Source organism: Pristiophorus japonicus, chromosome 11 (genome assembly GCF_044704955.1).
Source record: "Pristiophorus japonicus isolate sPriJap1 chromosome 11, sPriJap1.hap1, whole genome shotgun sequence".
Taxonomy (NCBI): Eukaryota; Metazoa; Chordata; class Chondrichthyes; family Pristiophoridae; genus Pristiophorus; species Pristiophorus japonicus.
The window spans coordinates 118815837-118830734 of record NC_091987.1 but is presented as its reverse complement, the minus strand read 5'-3'; positions in this window follow the sequence as shown (position 1 = coordinate 118830734).

Here is a 14898-nt window from a genome sequence, read left to right as displayed (position 1 = left end):
CAAAGTGAGGTTCAACTTAGTGAACAGCTTGCCACCTGCCAACGTGGCAAAAAGGTCCTCCGCTCTTGGGAGCGGGTATTGGTTTTGCAGCGATACTCGGTTGATGGTGGCTTTGTAGTCGCCGCAGATCCTGACCGAGCCATCCGCTTTAAGGACAGGAACGATGGGACTTGCCCAGTCACTGAATTCAACGGGCGAAATTATGCCCTCTCTGAGCAGCCTGTCCCATTCACTCTCAATTTTCTCAAGCATCACATAAGGCACCGCTCTGGCTTTGTGGTGCACTGGTTTGGCATCCGGGGTGATGTGTATCACTACTTTGGTGCCCTTGAATGTTCCAACACCGGGTTGAAACAGTGACCCGAATTTTTGTAGGACCTGCGAGCATGAACTTCGCTCCACAGACGAAATGGCATGCACATCTCCCCGTTTCCAGTTCATCTCGGCTAGCCAGCTCCTTCCCAAAAGCGCGGGACCATTTCCCGGAACAATCCAGAGTGGCAGGCGGTTCTGTGATCCATTGTGTGTTACCACCAGGTTTGCACTGCCCAACACTGGGATGATTTCTTTGGTGTACGTGCGTAGCTGCATGTCAATGCATTTCAATTTGGGCCTGCTAGCTCTGTGTGGCCATAGTCTCTCAAATTGTTGGACGCTCATAAGGGACTGGCTGGCTCCCGTATCCAGCTCCATGTGTACCGGGATGCCACTCAATAAAACTTTCATCATCATGGGTGGTGTTTTAGTGTATGAGCTGCGGACGTCAGCCACATGAACCCTCTGAACCTCAGCATCCATGGCTTGGCCCCAGGCATCATCCTGCATTGCAGACCCCTCATCCGATCCCTCTATTTCATAGATTAGCCGCGCTGCAGCCTTTTTGCACATTCTAGCCAAATGTCCTCTGGCATTACAATTCCTGCAGGTGAACTGCTGGAACTTGCAGCTTTTAGCAGTATGTCTACCCCCGCATCTCCAGCATTGGCTGAGATTGTTGTTCACAAAGGGGCTGTTACCAGGCATTCCTCTCTGATTGTCCCCTTGGTTGTTTCTAAGCACTCTGGTGGTGGGTGTCAATTGTCCCATCACGGGACACATTGTTCCTCTTGATGGCGTGAACGGCCGATCCTCCTGCCATTGTCTCTGTTGCTGTCCCACCCTAGAGCCTGTTGCTGCCTGGGCAGTGTCGAATTTCCCTTGCCTGCCTGCCTGGGCGGTGTCAAATTGCCCTTGCCTGCCTGCGGAGTTCTGTATCATTTTTACAATATTAATTCCCTGGTTCATCGCAATGTTAAAACCAGGGCTGCTTGCGTAAATTATCTTGGTCTCCTCTTCCCCCGCCAAGAAGGTCTGAGCTATCACAGCTGCCCTTTCCAAAGTCAAGTCTTTGTCCTCAATAAGCTTCCTGAAAATACCGGCATGACTAATGCCCTCAATAAAAAAATCCCTTAACATCTCCCCCCTGCAGGCGTCTGTGAACTTACAGAAGCTGGCCAAGTACCTCAGGTCTGCAACAAAGTCCGAGATGTTTTGCCCTTCCCGATGCCAGTATGTGTGGAATCGGTGCCGGGCCATGTGTACGCTGCACGCTGGTTTCAGATGTTCGCTGATCAGCTGGCTGAGCTCTTCGAATGACTTGCCGGCCGGCTTGAGAGGTGCAAGCAGGTCTTTCATCAGCGCGTACGTTTTTGTCTCGCAGCTTGTCAGTAGATGCGCCCTCTGCTTGTCAGCCGCTTCCAATCCCAGCCAGTCCTTTGTGACAAAGGTCTGCTGGAGTCACTCCACAAAATCGTCCCAGTCCTCACCCACACAGTAACGTTCCTCTGTGCTACCGGTGGCCATCCTTGTGGTTCAGTGATTCTGTTTCTCGTCGCCAGCTGTAGAGTTCTCAACTCTAGAACATATTCACATGAGGCATATACTGCAGACAAGGTCACTCATGACCTGCACCTTTATTCCCAGGACCAAGGAGTGCTGAGCCTGCATGGAACCTCCCTTTAAGTACCTGGCTGACCAGGTAAGGAGTGTCTCCCACAAGTTCACCCCCTGTGGTCAAGGTGTGTATTTCACTGTTGTATACAGTGTTGTTACATATTGGTTACAGTTATGTGAAGGTTACAAACATGACAGTTGCAGTCCATTATTTTCAATGATATTTGAAGTCCTTTTGGACTGAACAGACAGGCAATCCTGTTCATGTCTTTCATTTTCTCAACTTCTTCATATAGCCAGTGCCTGCTAATAATGATGTGAGGTTTGTCATTTTTAACCGGATTGTGCTTGTCAGCACCGCCATTCTACTGTCCTCTCTCTGGCAACAGGGATTGAAATTATTTTACATTTTTAACACCACCCCATTATGCATGTTATACTGGCCACCGCATATAGCGAGTAAATCATGTTTGCACGCTATACACAGCTTGGACTGTTGTACAGATCTCCAGAACTGACAGTTAGGCACAATGGGGTTTATGTTGACCTTTGGGCGAATGATGGGTGGAATATGCTGGGCAGCCCCCCATACCGGCGGTGAAGTGCCCCCCAACCTGCCATCCCCCTGCCATGATTTTAAGGCCGGGCTGGAACTTCCGCTAGGGGTCGCGATCGTAGAATGTGGGGGTCCCGGGGTGGCAGAGGCCCAGATTAGTTTGAAACTTACCTTTGGCTTGGTCTCTTCCCTTCCGGTACCTGTGGAACTGGTCGATGCCTGCACTGCTTAAACAAATGGATTACATCAAATTCGGCATGTCAAGGGAACACTAGGATGAGCACACCTGTGGCTTTGCCAGGATAGCGGGCTTCCCCAGGGTTCAAGGAGCCATTGATTGTACGCATGTGGCATTGAGGGCCCTGCCCCACAATGGAGAGATCTTTCGGAATCGCAAGGGATTTCACTCCCTCAACGCACAGCTGGTCTGCGATCACAGGCAGATGATCCTCACTGTCGATGACCGATATCCAGGCAGCTGTCACGATGCCTTCATCCAGCGGGAGACCACTGTGGCTCGACTTTTCAAGCCACAGCATGAATGCCGTGGCTGGTTCTTGGGCGACAAAGGATATGGTGTGGCCCCCTGACTGATGACACCCCCCCGCAATCCCAGCACCTCTGCTGAGCAGCGCTACAACAGCAGCCATACCACAACCCGGGCCATTATCGAGCAATCTATTGGGATTCTGAAGCAATGTTTCCGCTGCCTTGACCACTTTGGAAGGGTATTTCGGTACTCACCTGTTGGAGTCCCCATGTTCACCATTGCCTGCTGCATGCTGCACCACCTGGTCATTATGAGGAGCCAGCCAGTACCACCGGGGATGGATGATCCACCTCAGGAGGAGGGTGACGATGAGGAGGCAGACAAGGAACCTCAACCAGTGGCACTGCTGCGGCTGGAAGGGCTGCTCGTCAGAGACTCCTTGCTCATCGATTCCAATAAATGAGTCTTGACATGCCGAATAGCCAGCCTATACACCTGGGCATCAACTCAACACATCGCTACCCATCCTGCTACCATCCGTCTTTAATAATCACCGCATCATCATGTGAACAATCTAAACTTGGTTTATTGCAAACGCAAGTCATGTGTGCTGATTAACAAGTACAAGACAACAACTTCACCCCCAACACATCAACATAACCACAAAACCCCTTCAAACATTCTCATAGACATCCAAGTGCAACTATTGACATCAGTTCATTTTGAAACAAGGTAGGCATCTCTGGTAAGTACCAAACAATTGTTGCATCATTCATCCAAGTGCAACAATTTACATGAGGTCACATTGCAACAAGCTATCCATCTCTCTTGACCATCAAGCAAGCGTTTGGTGGGTCTTCCAATTGCAACTAGTTTTAAAAGCGCATATCTTCACAAGGTGAGCATATGTGGCCACCTTCCCACAGATCTTTACTTTGTCTTAAAGAGGGCTTTACCACACCTTCCCTTCTCCCCCCCTCCCACGCCTACTGCTCCTCCTCAATGAGGTCTCAGGGCCTTCAGCAAGGCTGGTAGTCAGTTGCTGACTTGAAGCTGCAGCCATGCATGGTGGCTTAGCAGGACCTCCCCGACTAGATCGGGCCCCGGAAGACCCGGTTGCGGACTGCATTGCCTCAGCATGGGTGGAAGCACTCTGTTATAGATGGGGCACAGAGAGCAGCAGCTGTGAAGGCGGAATGGTGTCGTCCTGAGAAGCAACATCATTTACCAATTGGCTGTGCAGGCTGATACTCTCCCGGGGCAGAGTATCATCATCAGCACAAATCTGGGTGAGGTCAGATTCCTGCCCTGGTTCAGCAAGGTTTGGTCCCCGTTGAACTGACGGGACCCCAGACTGGATGGCAGTGGTCAGTGTGTCCATTGAATTTATTTGCCTTTGCATCAAGAGTGTCTGCAACTACAGTACACCAGAGAGCTGACTCAGGACACCTCGCACTCATGATATTTGAGTATGCAGGCCTACAATAGCATCGACCTGGTGCTCAATGGCCACTGCAACGTCAGCCATAGCCCGTGCCACCATGTCTGGGCCCCATGGTCACTGTTTGCATCCAGTTTTGGTTGGTATCTACCAAGGATGGGCTCGGTGGGCTGCTGAGAGGCATGAGCAACAGTTGAGGCAGACTCCTCCATCCTAACAGCTAGTGCATCGAGACTCTAGGGCACCCTTTCTATTGCACCCAGCAGATCGCTGTGCAACTGCAGGGATTGTCTTGTGACAACCTCTAGGTCGGGCTCATCGTCAGCGTGCTGCTGAGCATCATTCAGACGTGCACTCACCCTCCGGGGAGCTGGCCCCCTGGGCTTCCCCTCCCCCACGGGAATTGCTGGAGGTCACTGGGTCCTGGAGCATCACCCGCCACCACCTCCCCCACCACCCCTTGGTCCGCAGCGCTGCTGGCCCCGCTCTGAGATGGCGCAGCCTCTTGCGTGAGGTCGAAGGAGGTGTTGTCCTCCTGCTCCTCCTCATCCTCTGGGTCCTCGCCACCATCTGCACCCATGGAAAGTGCTCAAGAAGGCCCCGGTGGATCTGGCTGATCATCTGAAAGCACAAACACAGAACAGCGGTTACCTGCAGGGGAGAGGGCCAGAAGCGGGAAAGACATTTGTGAATGCCAGTCTCATGGAAATAGCTGCACGTTGATGGTGTGAGGGCCAAGTATCCTGCAGGTCACTGCAAAGGAACTCAACATACCGTCACTGTCCAGAGTGGGGTCACCCACCGCCATTGCATCCACTCGGATGCCCATCAGGACAGCTATCCGTTTCTCCAAAGGAGTGAGCACTTGGAGGTCTGGCTCCCCTCCACCAGGCCGCATTTGCTCCCGCTGGTTGTGTGCAGGCTTCAACTGTAACATTAAAGAGAAAGTCAGAGTTAGAGACCTTCTATCAGTGTGTCCCAAGTGCCTTACATACTTTAGTACATTTTACTCCATGACAGTCTTCATAGCTTGATGTAAGTACCATTCGCTGCATGGACTTGCTGTGGCAATGGTGGGATTAGGGGACATGGATTTAACAGTAATGAGGAGGCTACCGTCTTTGAGATGCATATGAAGACTGAGTAGTCAACAACATGAGGGGTGGGTCTGCAGAACCAAATAGTAAGGTTAACATTGCATGCAGGCCCTTGCAGTGGGTGAGGCTGAAAATAGGAACCTTGACTATGGCCTCACCCACTTAGAAGGTGGATTCCGAAACACTACATTGAGCAGAGAGCGCACATTGAAGTCAGAGCATAGCAGGTTGATGTTTGAAATTAAAGATACTCACCCTCACTACCCACGTCAGGTTGTTCTACTTTTTCCGGCATTGAATAGCTGTCCTTGGCACTGTGTCACTCGCAGACACTCGTTCTTCTATTTCCCTCCATAGCCTTCAGCATGTTTAGGGTTGGGGTCTCCTCCCAGCCTCTGTCCTCAGCATCTGCCGATGCCTCTACAGGACATCAAGGAGAGCATCCAGTGCGGCGTCCGTGAACCGTTGGGCACGCTGATGAGCTGCTGCTGGGTGTGCCATCCTCACTCTGAGTGAGTGCATAGGAAGCGAATATACCCACGAGGTGTTGAAGCGCCCAACCAATGCCACCATACAATCCAGGTGGTGCCACTATGTCTGTGGCGCAGCTCCAAATGCTGCCTAACCCCCGGATGTTGAGCCCATGCTTAACGGCCCACTTAGATCCTCCAGGTAAGTGTACAATGCCATGATTTCACGCTGCTATCAATTCTTTAGGCATCAACACTGAATTTTGTGTTGAGGACCGCGCCTGAAGTGAAGCGCTAAAAATTTATCTCATATGGAGACAACACCTCAATAATGGCGGTACCAAATTTCGACACTGCATTGTTTTAAGATGAACTGGGTGTAGTGCGGAATTGATTGAAGCAACTTAATCGACATTTTTCTTGATAAATTTACAAATGGCAGAACTAACAGTTGAACAATCTGAAATTATCTAAGGTACATACAGATATTAAAGTGCTGGAAATGGGTTTAGTACAACAGTAAGAGTACAGATTAATTGAGTAATGTGAATGATTGCAGTTCCTTTCTAAAACATATTAGAAGATGCTTATTGATCCTCCATGACAAATTGATGTAATTAGAATGTGCCTCTTAGTGCCTTACCAATAAGCCCATAGAACTATAGTAAACTGCTCTGCACAGGACTTTTACCATATTTCAGAAATTTCTCAGGAATTGACAATATTTTTCAAATTCAGAGAGTACAGTGGAGGTTCCTCTGATGGCTCAGTGGACCCGAATTTGAGTTTGGAGGCTTCCCATGGCGAAATGCCTCTCATCTGCAAATAAAATGCCTGCATACCTGGTGGTCCTGGTCGTACGGAGATTCCTTGTCCTGGGCCTCTCTGGGTACCTGTGGGTAGAGGCCCACGTAGCCCGAGGGGGGCCAGCGGATCGCAAGCGCCTCTGGGATCATGTGGGCCGGCCCAATGAATGAAAGAAGGAGATCCCCATTCATGCTTATGGGGATTCCGTATGTACGAAAATCACATAATCATGAATGGAATACCCCAAAAATACAGATACACATTAAATACATTTTAAAAAATTACATATTTAAAATGAATTAAAATAGCATTTAATTAAATATTTAAAAATAAATTTAATTTTTTGAAAAATAAATTACATGCTTTAAAGGGGTTAAAAATAAACTTACCATGTTGCACATGGTTTTTAATGTATGAATGACTGATACAATTTTATTTTTATGTTTTTGTAAACTCTTACACTGATAAAAGCAGGCCTTATGTTTTACCAGGCGTAAGAATGTCAAGGGCGTTGGATCTGTTAGCTGTGGCTCAGAGGGTAGCGCTCTAGCCTCTGAGTCAGAAGATTGTGGGTTCAAATCTCACTCCAGCACAAAAAAATCTAGGCTGACACTCCAGTGCAGTGCTGAGGGAACACTGCACTATCGGAGGTGCCGTCTTTCAGATGAGACGTTAAACTGAGGCTCCATCTGCTCTCTCAAGTGGACGAAAAAGATCCCATGGCAATATTGCGAAGAAGAGCAGGGGAGTTATCCCCAGTGTCCTGGCCAATATTTATCCCTCAATCAACATAACAAAAAAAAACAGATTATCTGATCATTAACACATTGCTGTTTGTGGGATTTTGCTGTGCGCAAATTGGCTGCTGTGTTTCCCACATTACAGCAGTGACTACACTCCAAAAAGCACTTCATTGACTGTAAAGTGCTTTGAGATGTCCGGTGGTCATGAAAAACACTATATAAATCCAAGTCTTTCTTTTTGCAAGTTCCGGGTTTTTGTGCATGCGTTTTGTGCACGAAAACCTGGAACTTGTGCGGTCCCTACGGGCACGTGTGCACCTCATTGGTACCCGTAGGGGCCGCAAATGATGGCCCAGCGCATCCTACAGTTCTGAGCCATTCCTACCAGGCAGGTTAAACTGGAGCGAAGCATATTTATGACTGCTATAACTATATTTTTGACAAAAAAGGCTGAATTGTAACGCGGGTGAGTGCATGGGTTTTGGTGCGGGCGAAATGACATCGCGCCGGGAAGGCGGCTCCAACCCATCAGCTTCCACATTTGACTCCAGCGTACTAGGCTGCCTGTGCGCAACCTCCTTTGGAGTGGAGAGTTGTCAAGTTCCATATGCTAATCGCACAATTAGAGCAATATTGACACGCTATTTTTACTTTAACGTTGGCTCCATGAGTTTCCTGGGCTTCCTGAACCTCGCCAGTGAAATCAAGGCGAGTAGACAGCAGTAATTGAGGGGGCTGAAGCAATCTCAGGCAAAGATGCCAATAAATACTTAGTATTAACAGCTGCTGGTGGGAAAGGGTTTGTTCACAGTACTTTTGCTGAGAGGTTACTTTCTACATTTTGGAGGTTTGCTCTATCACAACTGGATGGGTGCCGCTTATGCTGCCTTAGATTGGACCACAGATGAGGACCAAGATGATCAGCAAGAGCACCAGCAACAGCACCTGCAGCCTGCTGGTCACAGACCTGTAGCTGCACAACAGCGAGGGGACCAGCAGAGAGGTGCAGCTCATAGGAGGCACTACCCAAGAAACTGGGTGTACAGGCAGAGGCTGAGTTTCCTTGATATGTCTGAACACTAGTGTCTTGGGAGGCTCAGGTTGTCTCGTCAGGAGGTGTCAGACACCTGCAGCCACCTAGAAGAAGACCTGCTGCTCCCTGCTGGACCTGGTTACCACGCATTACCAGTGGTGGTCAAAATCACCACCGCCCTCAACATTTTTTGCCTCTTTCCAGAGCTCTGCCGCAAACATATGCAGGATCTCCTAGTTGTCCGGGATCAAATGCATAAGACAGGTGTCTGATTGGTTGTTTGCCAAGGCAACTGTGTCAACTTTGCCACTGATGATGTTAGTTAGAATGAGCAGCCACTCAGCTTTGAGGGTCTGGCTGGCTTCCCACAGACGCAAGGCACCATCAACTGCACACACATGACAATCCAAGCACCTCCAGAACAACCAGGGGTATTTGTAAACCACAAGGGCTTCCATTCCATTAATGTGAGCCTGGCATGCAACCACAAAAAGATCATTATGCAAGTGTGCACAAGATTTGCGGGCAGCTGCCATGATGCTTTTGTCCTGTGGCAGTCCTTCCGTCCTGATTCTTTGCACCCGGAAGCAGACTTAAGGTATGGCTGCTAGGCCACAAGGATTACCACTGCAAACTAGAGTCAGGACTAGACTAAGCTAGGCTCAGTAGGTTATAAACCTGACTACTAATGCCCAACAGTGTTACATTGAATGGCATATCACCACCAGTTGTGTGATTGAACAGACCATCGGCATACTGAAAATGTGCTTCAGCTGCCTGATCAGATCTGGAGGCACTCTTCAGTATGCAACATCCAGGGTCTCCAGAGTGGCCATGGTTTGCTGTGTTCTGCACAGCATTGTGCATCAGCGAGGTTTGGACTTGCAGGAGAAATAAGGCAAAGAGCTCAGATGCTCGTCGGAAGATTTGGAGGCGGGGGAGGAAGAAGAGGTGGAGGCGTGTGATGAGGGCAATGTACCCCCAGTTGCACACATTGCTGCCTGGGATGCCCGGGATGCCAGGGATGCCAGCGATGTCCTTATTACTGCAGGTTCACTTTGGTTGCACCAGTGCAGCCATGTCACCAGCAAAAAGAATGGCCACTCTTCCCCCTCATCCGCCCCCACAGCCACTGACACAAAGCAATCCGGCAACCAACCAACCACCCCCTCAATATCCCCCCTCATTGGTCCCCATCAATTCATGCCCTCACATTCATCATCAAACAAATTAGAAGGCTATTTACCACCACTCCTCCTAGAATGGACAAGACAGGACAGTGATGAAAAAGGATAACATTTATGTGATCTAAATAAATAACAAACACTTATGAAAACAAAATATCCGAAGACACCATGTGCATACCCTTGTGCCACTACAAAGCCTTAGGGCGGGATTTTCGGTTTTCGGCAAATTCGGTAGTTTTACGCCAAACTTACCGTTTTTGCTGCGGAACCGATTTTAGGCCGAACATTTGGCCTTTACACATGTGCCATCGGTAAAGGAGGCGTTGCACAAGGATTCGAGACGCAACCCGCGAGTTTCAGCAACTGTGAGAGAGGCCTTGGAAAGGTGGATAAACAAAAACAAAAAAATTCCAAAAAACATTCAAAAAACACTCAAAAAACATTTACACGACCATTATGTATCGAATCGCTGAAAAAAAATGTAAAAATGAAAACACTAACTTATCTTTTTTGCAGGTTTTCATACTTAGCGCTGCTGGCAAGGCTGCACTGACAGGTTTGACCCTATTGGTGTTCTGGGCACGGCGTATGGATCGGGAGAGTGCCGAAAGTACGACAGTAACACAATCCACGGCGTTGTACGTCGTTTCACGTCGGCGCACCTCTCCCCGGCGGTACTTGAAAGCGCTGCTGCAAAGAGGTACCTGAGGATCCCGCCGACCGGGTTTTCGCTGCGGAGGGTTAAATCGCGGCGAAAACCCAGTCGCAAACCTGGCATAAATCCAGCCCATTCTCTTCCTTTTTCTGCTACTCGTAAGTGGTACAGCCTATGTGGCTGCAGCAGAGGCAAGAGGCAGGCTGTACAAATCCCTGCTCTGACTGCTGAAATGTTCCTGATATTGACCACCTCTGGGTTTTGGAGCCCATGCGGGCCACACCAAAGACTACTCTACCTGCACCTGTGCATGGGTAGACTCAGCCATCGGGACACGAGGCAGCAGGTGGGATACTGACTGAGAGGTGGGCTGTGGGTGTGAAGTCAAAGCGCCTTGAGTGGAGTCCCCACTTTCATAACAACTTTCTCCATTATCCTTTTCATGGCCCAGCCGCACTTTGGTGCAGATCAGTGCGGCCCTGCAAGGTATCTGTCAACCTATTTAAAGTGGCAGATATGTTGGCATCCAGCATCTGCACGGTGGTGTTGAAGGCGTGTATGATTCATTTGATTGGAGCGTATGATAGTCCATGGCACTGGCCACTCTATGCATTGAAGAACACATCATCTCAGTGGGCTGTTATATCACCCCCCATCATGCTTGAGGTGGACTCCTCCGATCTCTTTGCAATCGTGGTGAGATAACTTTGAAGGGATGTCAGTGCATCATGCATTGTCTGCTACTGCTCAATGATTCTCCCCTTTATCAACAGCCCCCGGGATACAGACTCTGTGTCCCGCTGAGCTGAACGTGGGAGAGTGCTGCACCCTCCGACACGGATTCACCACTGCTATCCCTGTCTCCACCACCTGCTCTGGCTCCTTGTGAAGTGTGACTCACCATATGAAAACCCAACTATCTGCCTTACTGCTCCCACCAAAGTGTGAGTATCTGTGCTGGTGCATTATCTACATAGGTCCTGTGATGGAGGCAAGAGGCAGGCTGTTCAAATCCCTGCTCTGGCTGCTGAGAGGGGAGAAATCGTCGTCAGCAACCTTCACCGACTGCTGCTGCACACGTGAATGCCCCGTGGGAGATAAAAGACATGAATTACTGCTGGCAAGGTAAGAATTTTGTAAGTTATTATGAAGATGATCATATTTCACTCATTGTTGAAATCAAGTCAATATGACTGAGTGCCGTGAGACATGTGGGAGGCTTTCATTTAAATGTGTCGGCAGGTAGCTGGAAGCTCCCTGTCTCCCCATCTCCAGCAACCAGTGCGTCGAAACTCCACTGATCTCCGGTGCCTCCTCCTCTGCTCCTGTCAGCTGTGAGATGTTTGTAGGGCCCCCTCCAGTTCTCTTCCTTTCTCTGCTGTTCTGTGCTCTCTTCTCCTGCAAGGAGGAAAAGAAGAGATGAATGATTGAGGAAAAGAAGAGATGTATGATTGAGTGTATTGGGATGTGTTCATCCAATGTATGGAATGCATTTGGTGAGAGTGACTATGAGGGAGAGGTATGACGTTGCATAATGATGAGGGTGAGCGGCAGTGGTGGATGGATAGATAGGGATGTGAGAAGTGCATCGAAAGAGAAGGAGAAGTGCATCTGCAAGGTAAGAGGGTGTGAGGAGTGATGTACTGGAGCAGGCATGTGCATTGTAGGATGTAGGTTATGTGCCACTTTACTCACCTTTCCTGACCTGCTTAGATCATTGAAGCGCTTTATGCATTGCATCCGTGCCAAGCTCCTGCTGGTGACCCTCTCCGCTAACTCCAACCATGCCTTATTGGTCTCCGCTGCAGGCTTCTTCCTCCTGTTGGTAGGGAGCAGTAACTCCCTCCGACACCTCACAGCCCCCAGCAGTACATCCAGGGAGGCATCACTGAAACGAGGTGCAGCTTCAAGAGGGATTTGAAATCACGACTTTCTGACTCAGAGGCAGGATTGCTATGTTTGAGCCAAGGCTGACCTCTAGTATTTGGCATCATATAATTATTCCCTTTTTGACTCCATTATGCCACTTGCTTCTCTTTTGTTTCCAACTCCAAACTCTTTCAAATTGAATGTTTGGAGTGTTCCTTTAAGAACTGGAGCTGCGATCGCATCATGCGGGTCCACATCAAGCCCACTGCCACTGACTGGACGGCAAACCCGGGAGTAAAATTATAGTAAGGTGGCTGAGTTAAAAAGCCACTGGCAGACATGCTACACTTCTGGGTTCCCGCATGCTCTCGGACCCTGCACCCCCCGCTCCCAGCGCAATGTGGAATTACAATCGGGGCCAAATAGTTATTAAGGCATGGAATGGATGTTTGGGTATGGCAGTGGAGGTGAAATGCAAGAAACTATTTGAGAAGTAGTTGGATACTCTGATGGTAGAACTGTAGGCCCTTCCTGGATGGATAATCTAAGCTGGGCCTTCCTGATCCCTACTTTTGTTGTGATCTTCAGAGGGCAGCACAGGTGTGTATAACTACTTGGTCAGGAAGAATGGTAAAGATTCTTGGAGTCTTTGCGGGAGAAGCAGAAGGTAAACTCACCCTTTACGTCATTAGAATTACTGACTAAATAGGAATATAGGAACAGGAGTGGGCCATTCTGTAAAGTCCTGTCCCTGCGATACAGATTCACACAAGGCACATGCTGAAGTCAAAGTCACTCAGGACCTGCACCTTTATTTCACAGCTCTCGAATTACCTGAGACCTGCCTTTACATAACTGTGTGGAACAGGTATGCAGTGTCTCCTGCAAGTACACCCCTGGTGGTAAGGTATGCTTGTGGTTACAGGTCATATCTAGTTACAGTCATGTATAGCATGGTAAGATACAGTTATGTACAGTATTGTGATATACATGACATCACCCTCCCTCAAGGTCTTATTGTCTTTATAGATTCAGTCTCTCAGGTGGTCTACGTGGAGCATCTTAGTTGTGGTTCAGTTGTTTGCCTTGGTGCCTGTTTTTCTTTCGGTGTGATTGTTGGTAGCTCGCCTGGGCTGTCTGTTGAGATAGCCCTTTCCTCAGGTTGTTCCCTCTGTCTGTCCACCAGGTGTGGTGCAAGTTCCACATTGTAGTCTGCCTCTGGTTCTGCAGTGTTGTTGGTAATCTACTTTTTACTTGGTCTACATGCCTCCGGCAGATTTGGCCATTATCCATTTGTACCACCAGTAGCCTGTTTCCTTCCTTACCTGTTACTGTCCCTGCAAGCCATTTGGGACCCCTGCCATAGTTTAGCACAAACACTTTGTCCCCTGTCTCATTCCACCTCCCCCTCGCATTTCGGTCATGGTACTCAGTTAGCTTACGGCGCTTTGCCTCAACGATTTCATGCATGTCTGGGAGAATTAACGAGAGCCTTGTCTTTAAGGTCCATTTCATCAATAGTTGCGCAGGGGAACCCCAGTCAATGAATGCGGACGAGATCTGTATGCCAGCAGCAGTCGCGACAGGCGGCCCTGCAGCGTGGGACCTTGGATTTTAAGCATGCCTTGTTTAATGATTTGCACTGCTCGCTCCGCCTGGTCATTGGAGGCCGGCTTGAATGGTGCCGTATTAACGTGATTTATGCTGTGGTCAACTATAAAATCTTGGAATTCTGTGCCGGTGAAGCACAGACCATTATCACTGACCAATGTGTCAGGAATTCCGTGCGATGCAAACATGGTTCCAAGGCTCTCCACAGTGGTGGAAGTGGTGCTCGGGTTTAAAATGGTGCATTCGATCCACTTTGAAAATGCATCGACGACTACGAGGAACATTTTGCCCATGAATGGGCCCGCATAATCTACGTGCACCCGCGACCACGGTTTGGTGGGCCAGGGCCAGGGGCTCAGGGGGCCCCCCTGGGGGCATTACTAAGTTGGGCGCAAATGGTGCACCGTTGGACGCAGAGCTCCAAGTCCGATTCAATGCCAGGCCACCAGACGTGGGATCTGGCTATGGCCTTCATGAGAACGATCCCCGGGTGCTCGCGGAGTAGCTCCCAGACAAATGTCTCTCTGCCTCGCAGAGGCATAACTACTCGGCTGCCCCACAACAGTCAGCCTGTAGTGATGGTTCATGCATGCGCCTATGGAAAGGTTTAATCTCCTTGGGGCAGACATTGTGAGCCTTTGTCCAGTCACCAGTTAAAACACATCTTTTGACTAAGGATAACGTGGGGTCGCTGGTCGTCCAGGCTCTGAATTGGCGAGCCGACATGGGCGAACCTGTGGACTCAAAGGCATTGATTGCCATGACTATCTCATAGTCCTGTTCGTCAGACCCTTCCGTGGTCGCCTGGGGTAGCCTGCTAAGCGCGTCGGCACAGTTGTCTGTGCCTGGTCTGTGCCTTATTGTGTAGTCGTTAGACGCCAGCATGAGTGCCCACCGTTGAATGTGTGCCGAGGCGTTGGCGTTTATTGCCTTGCTCTTGGATAGTAGGGACGTGAGGGGCTTGTGGTCGGTTTCTAACGCGAACTTGGCCCCAAAAAGGTATTGGT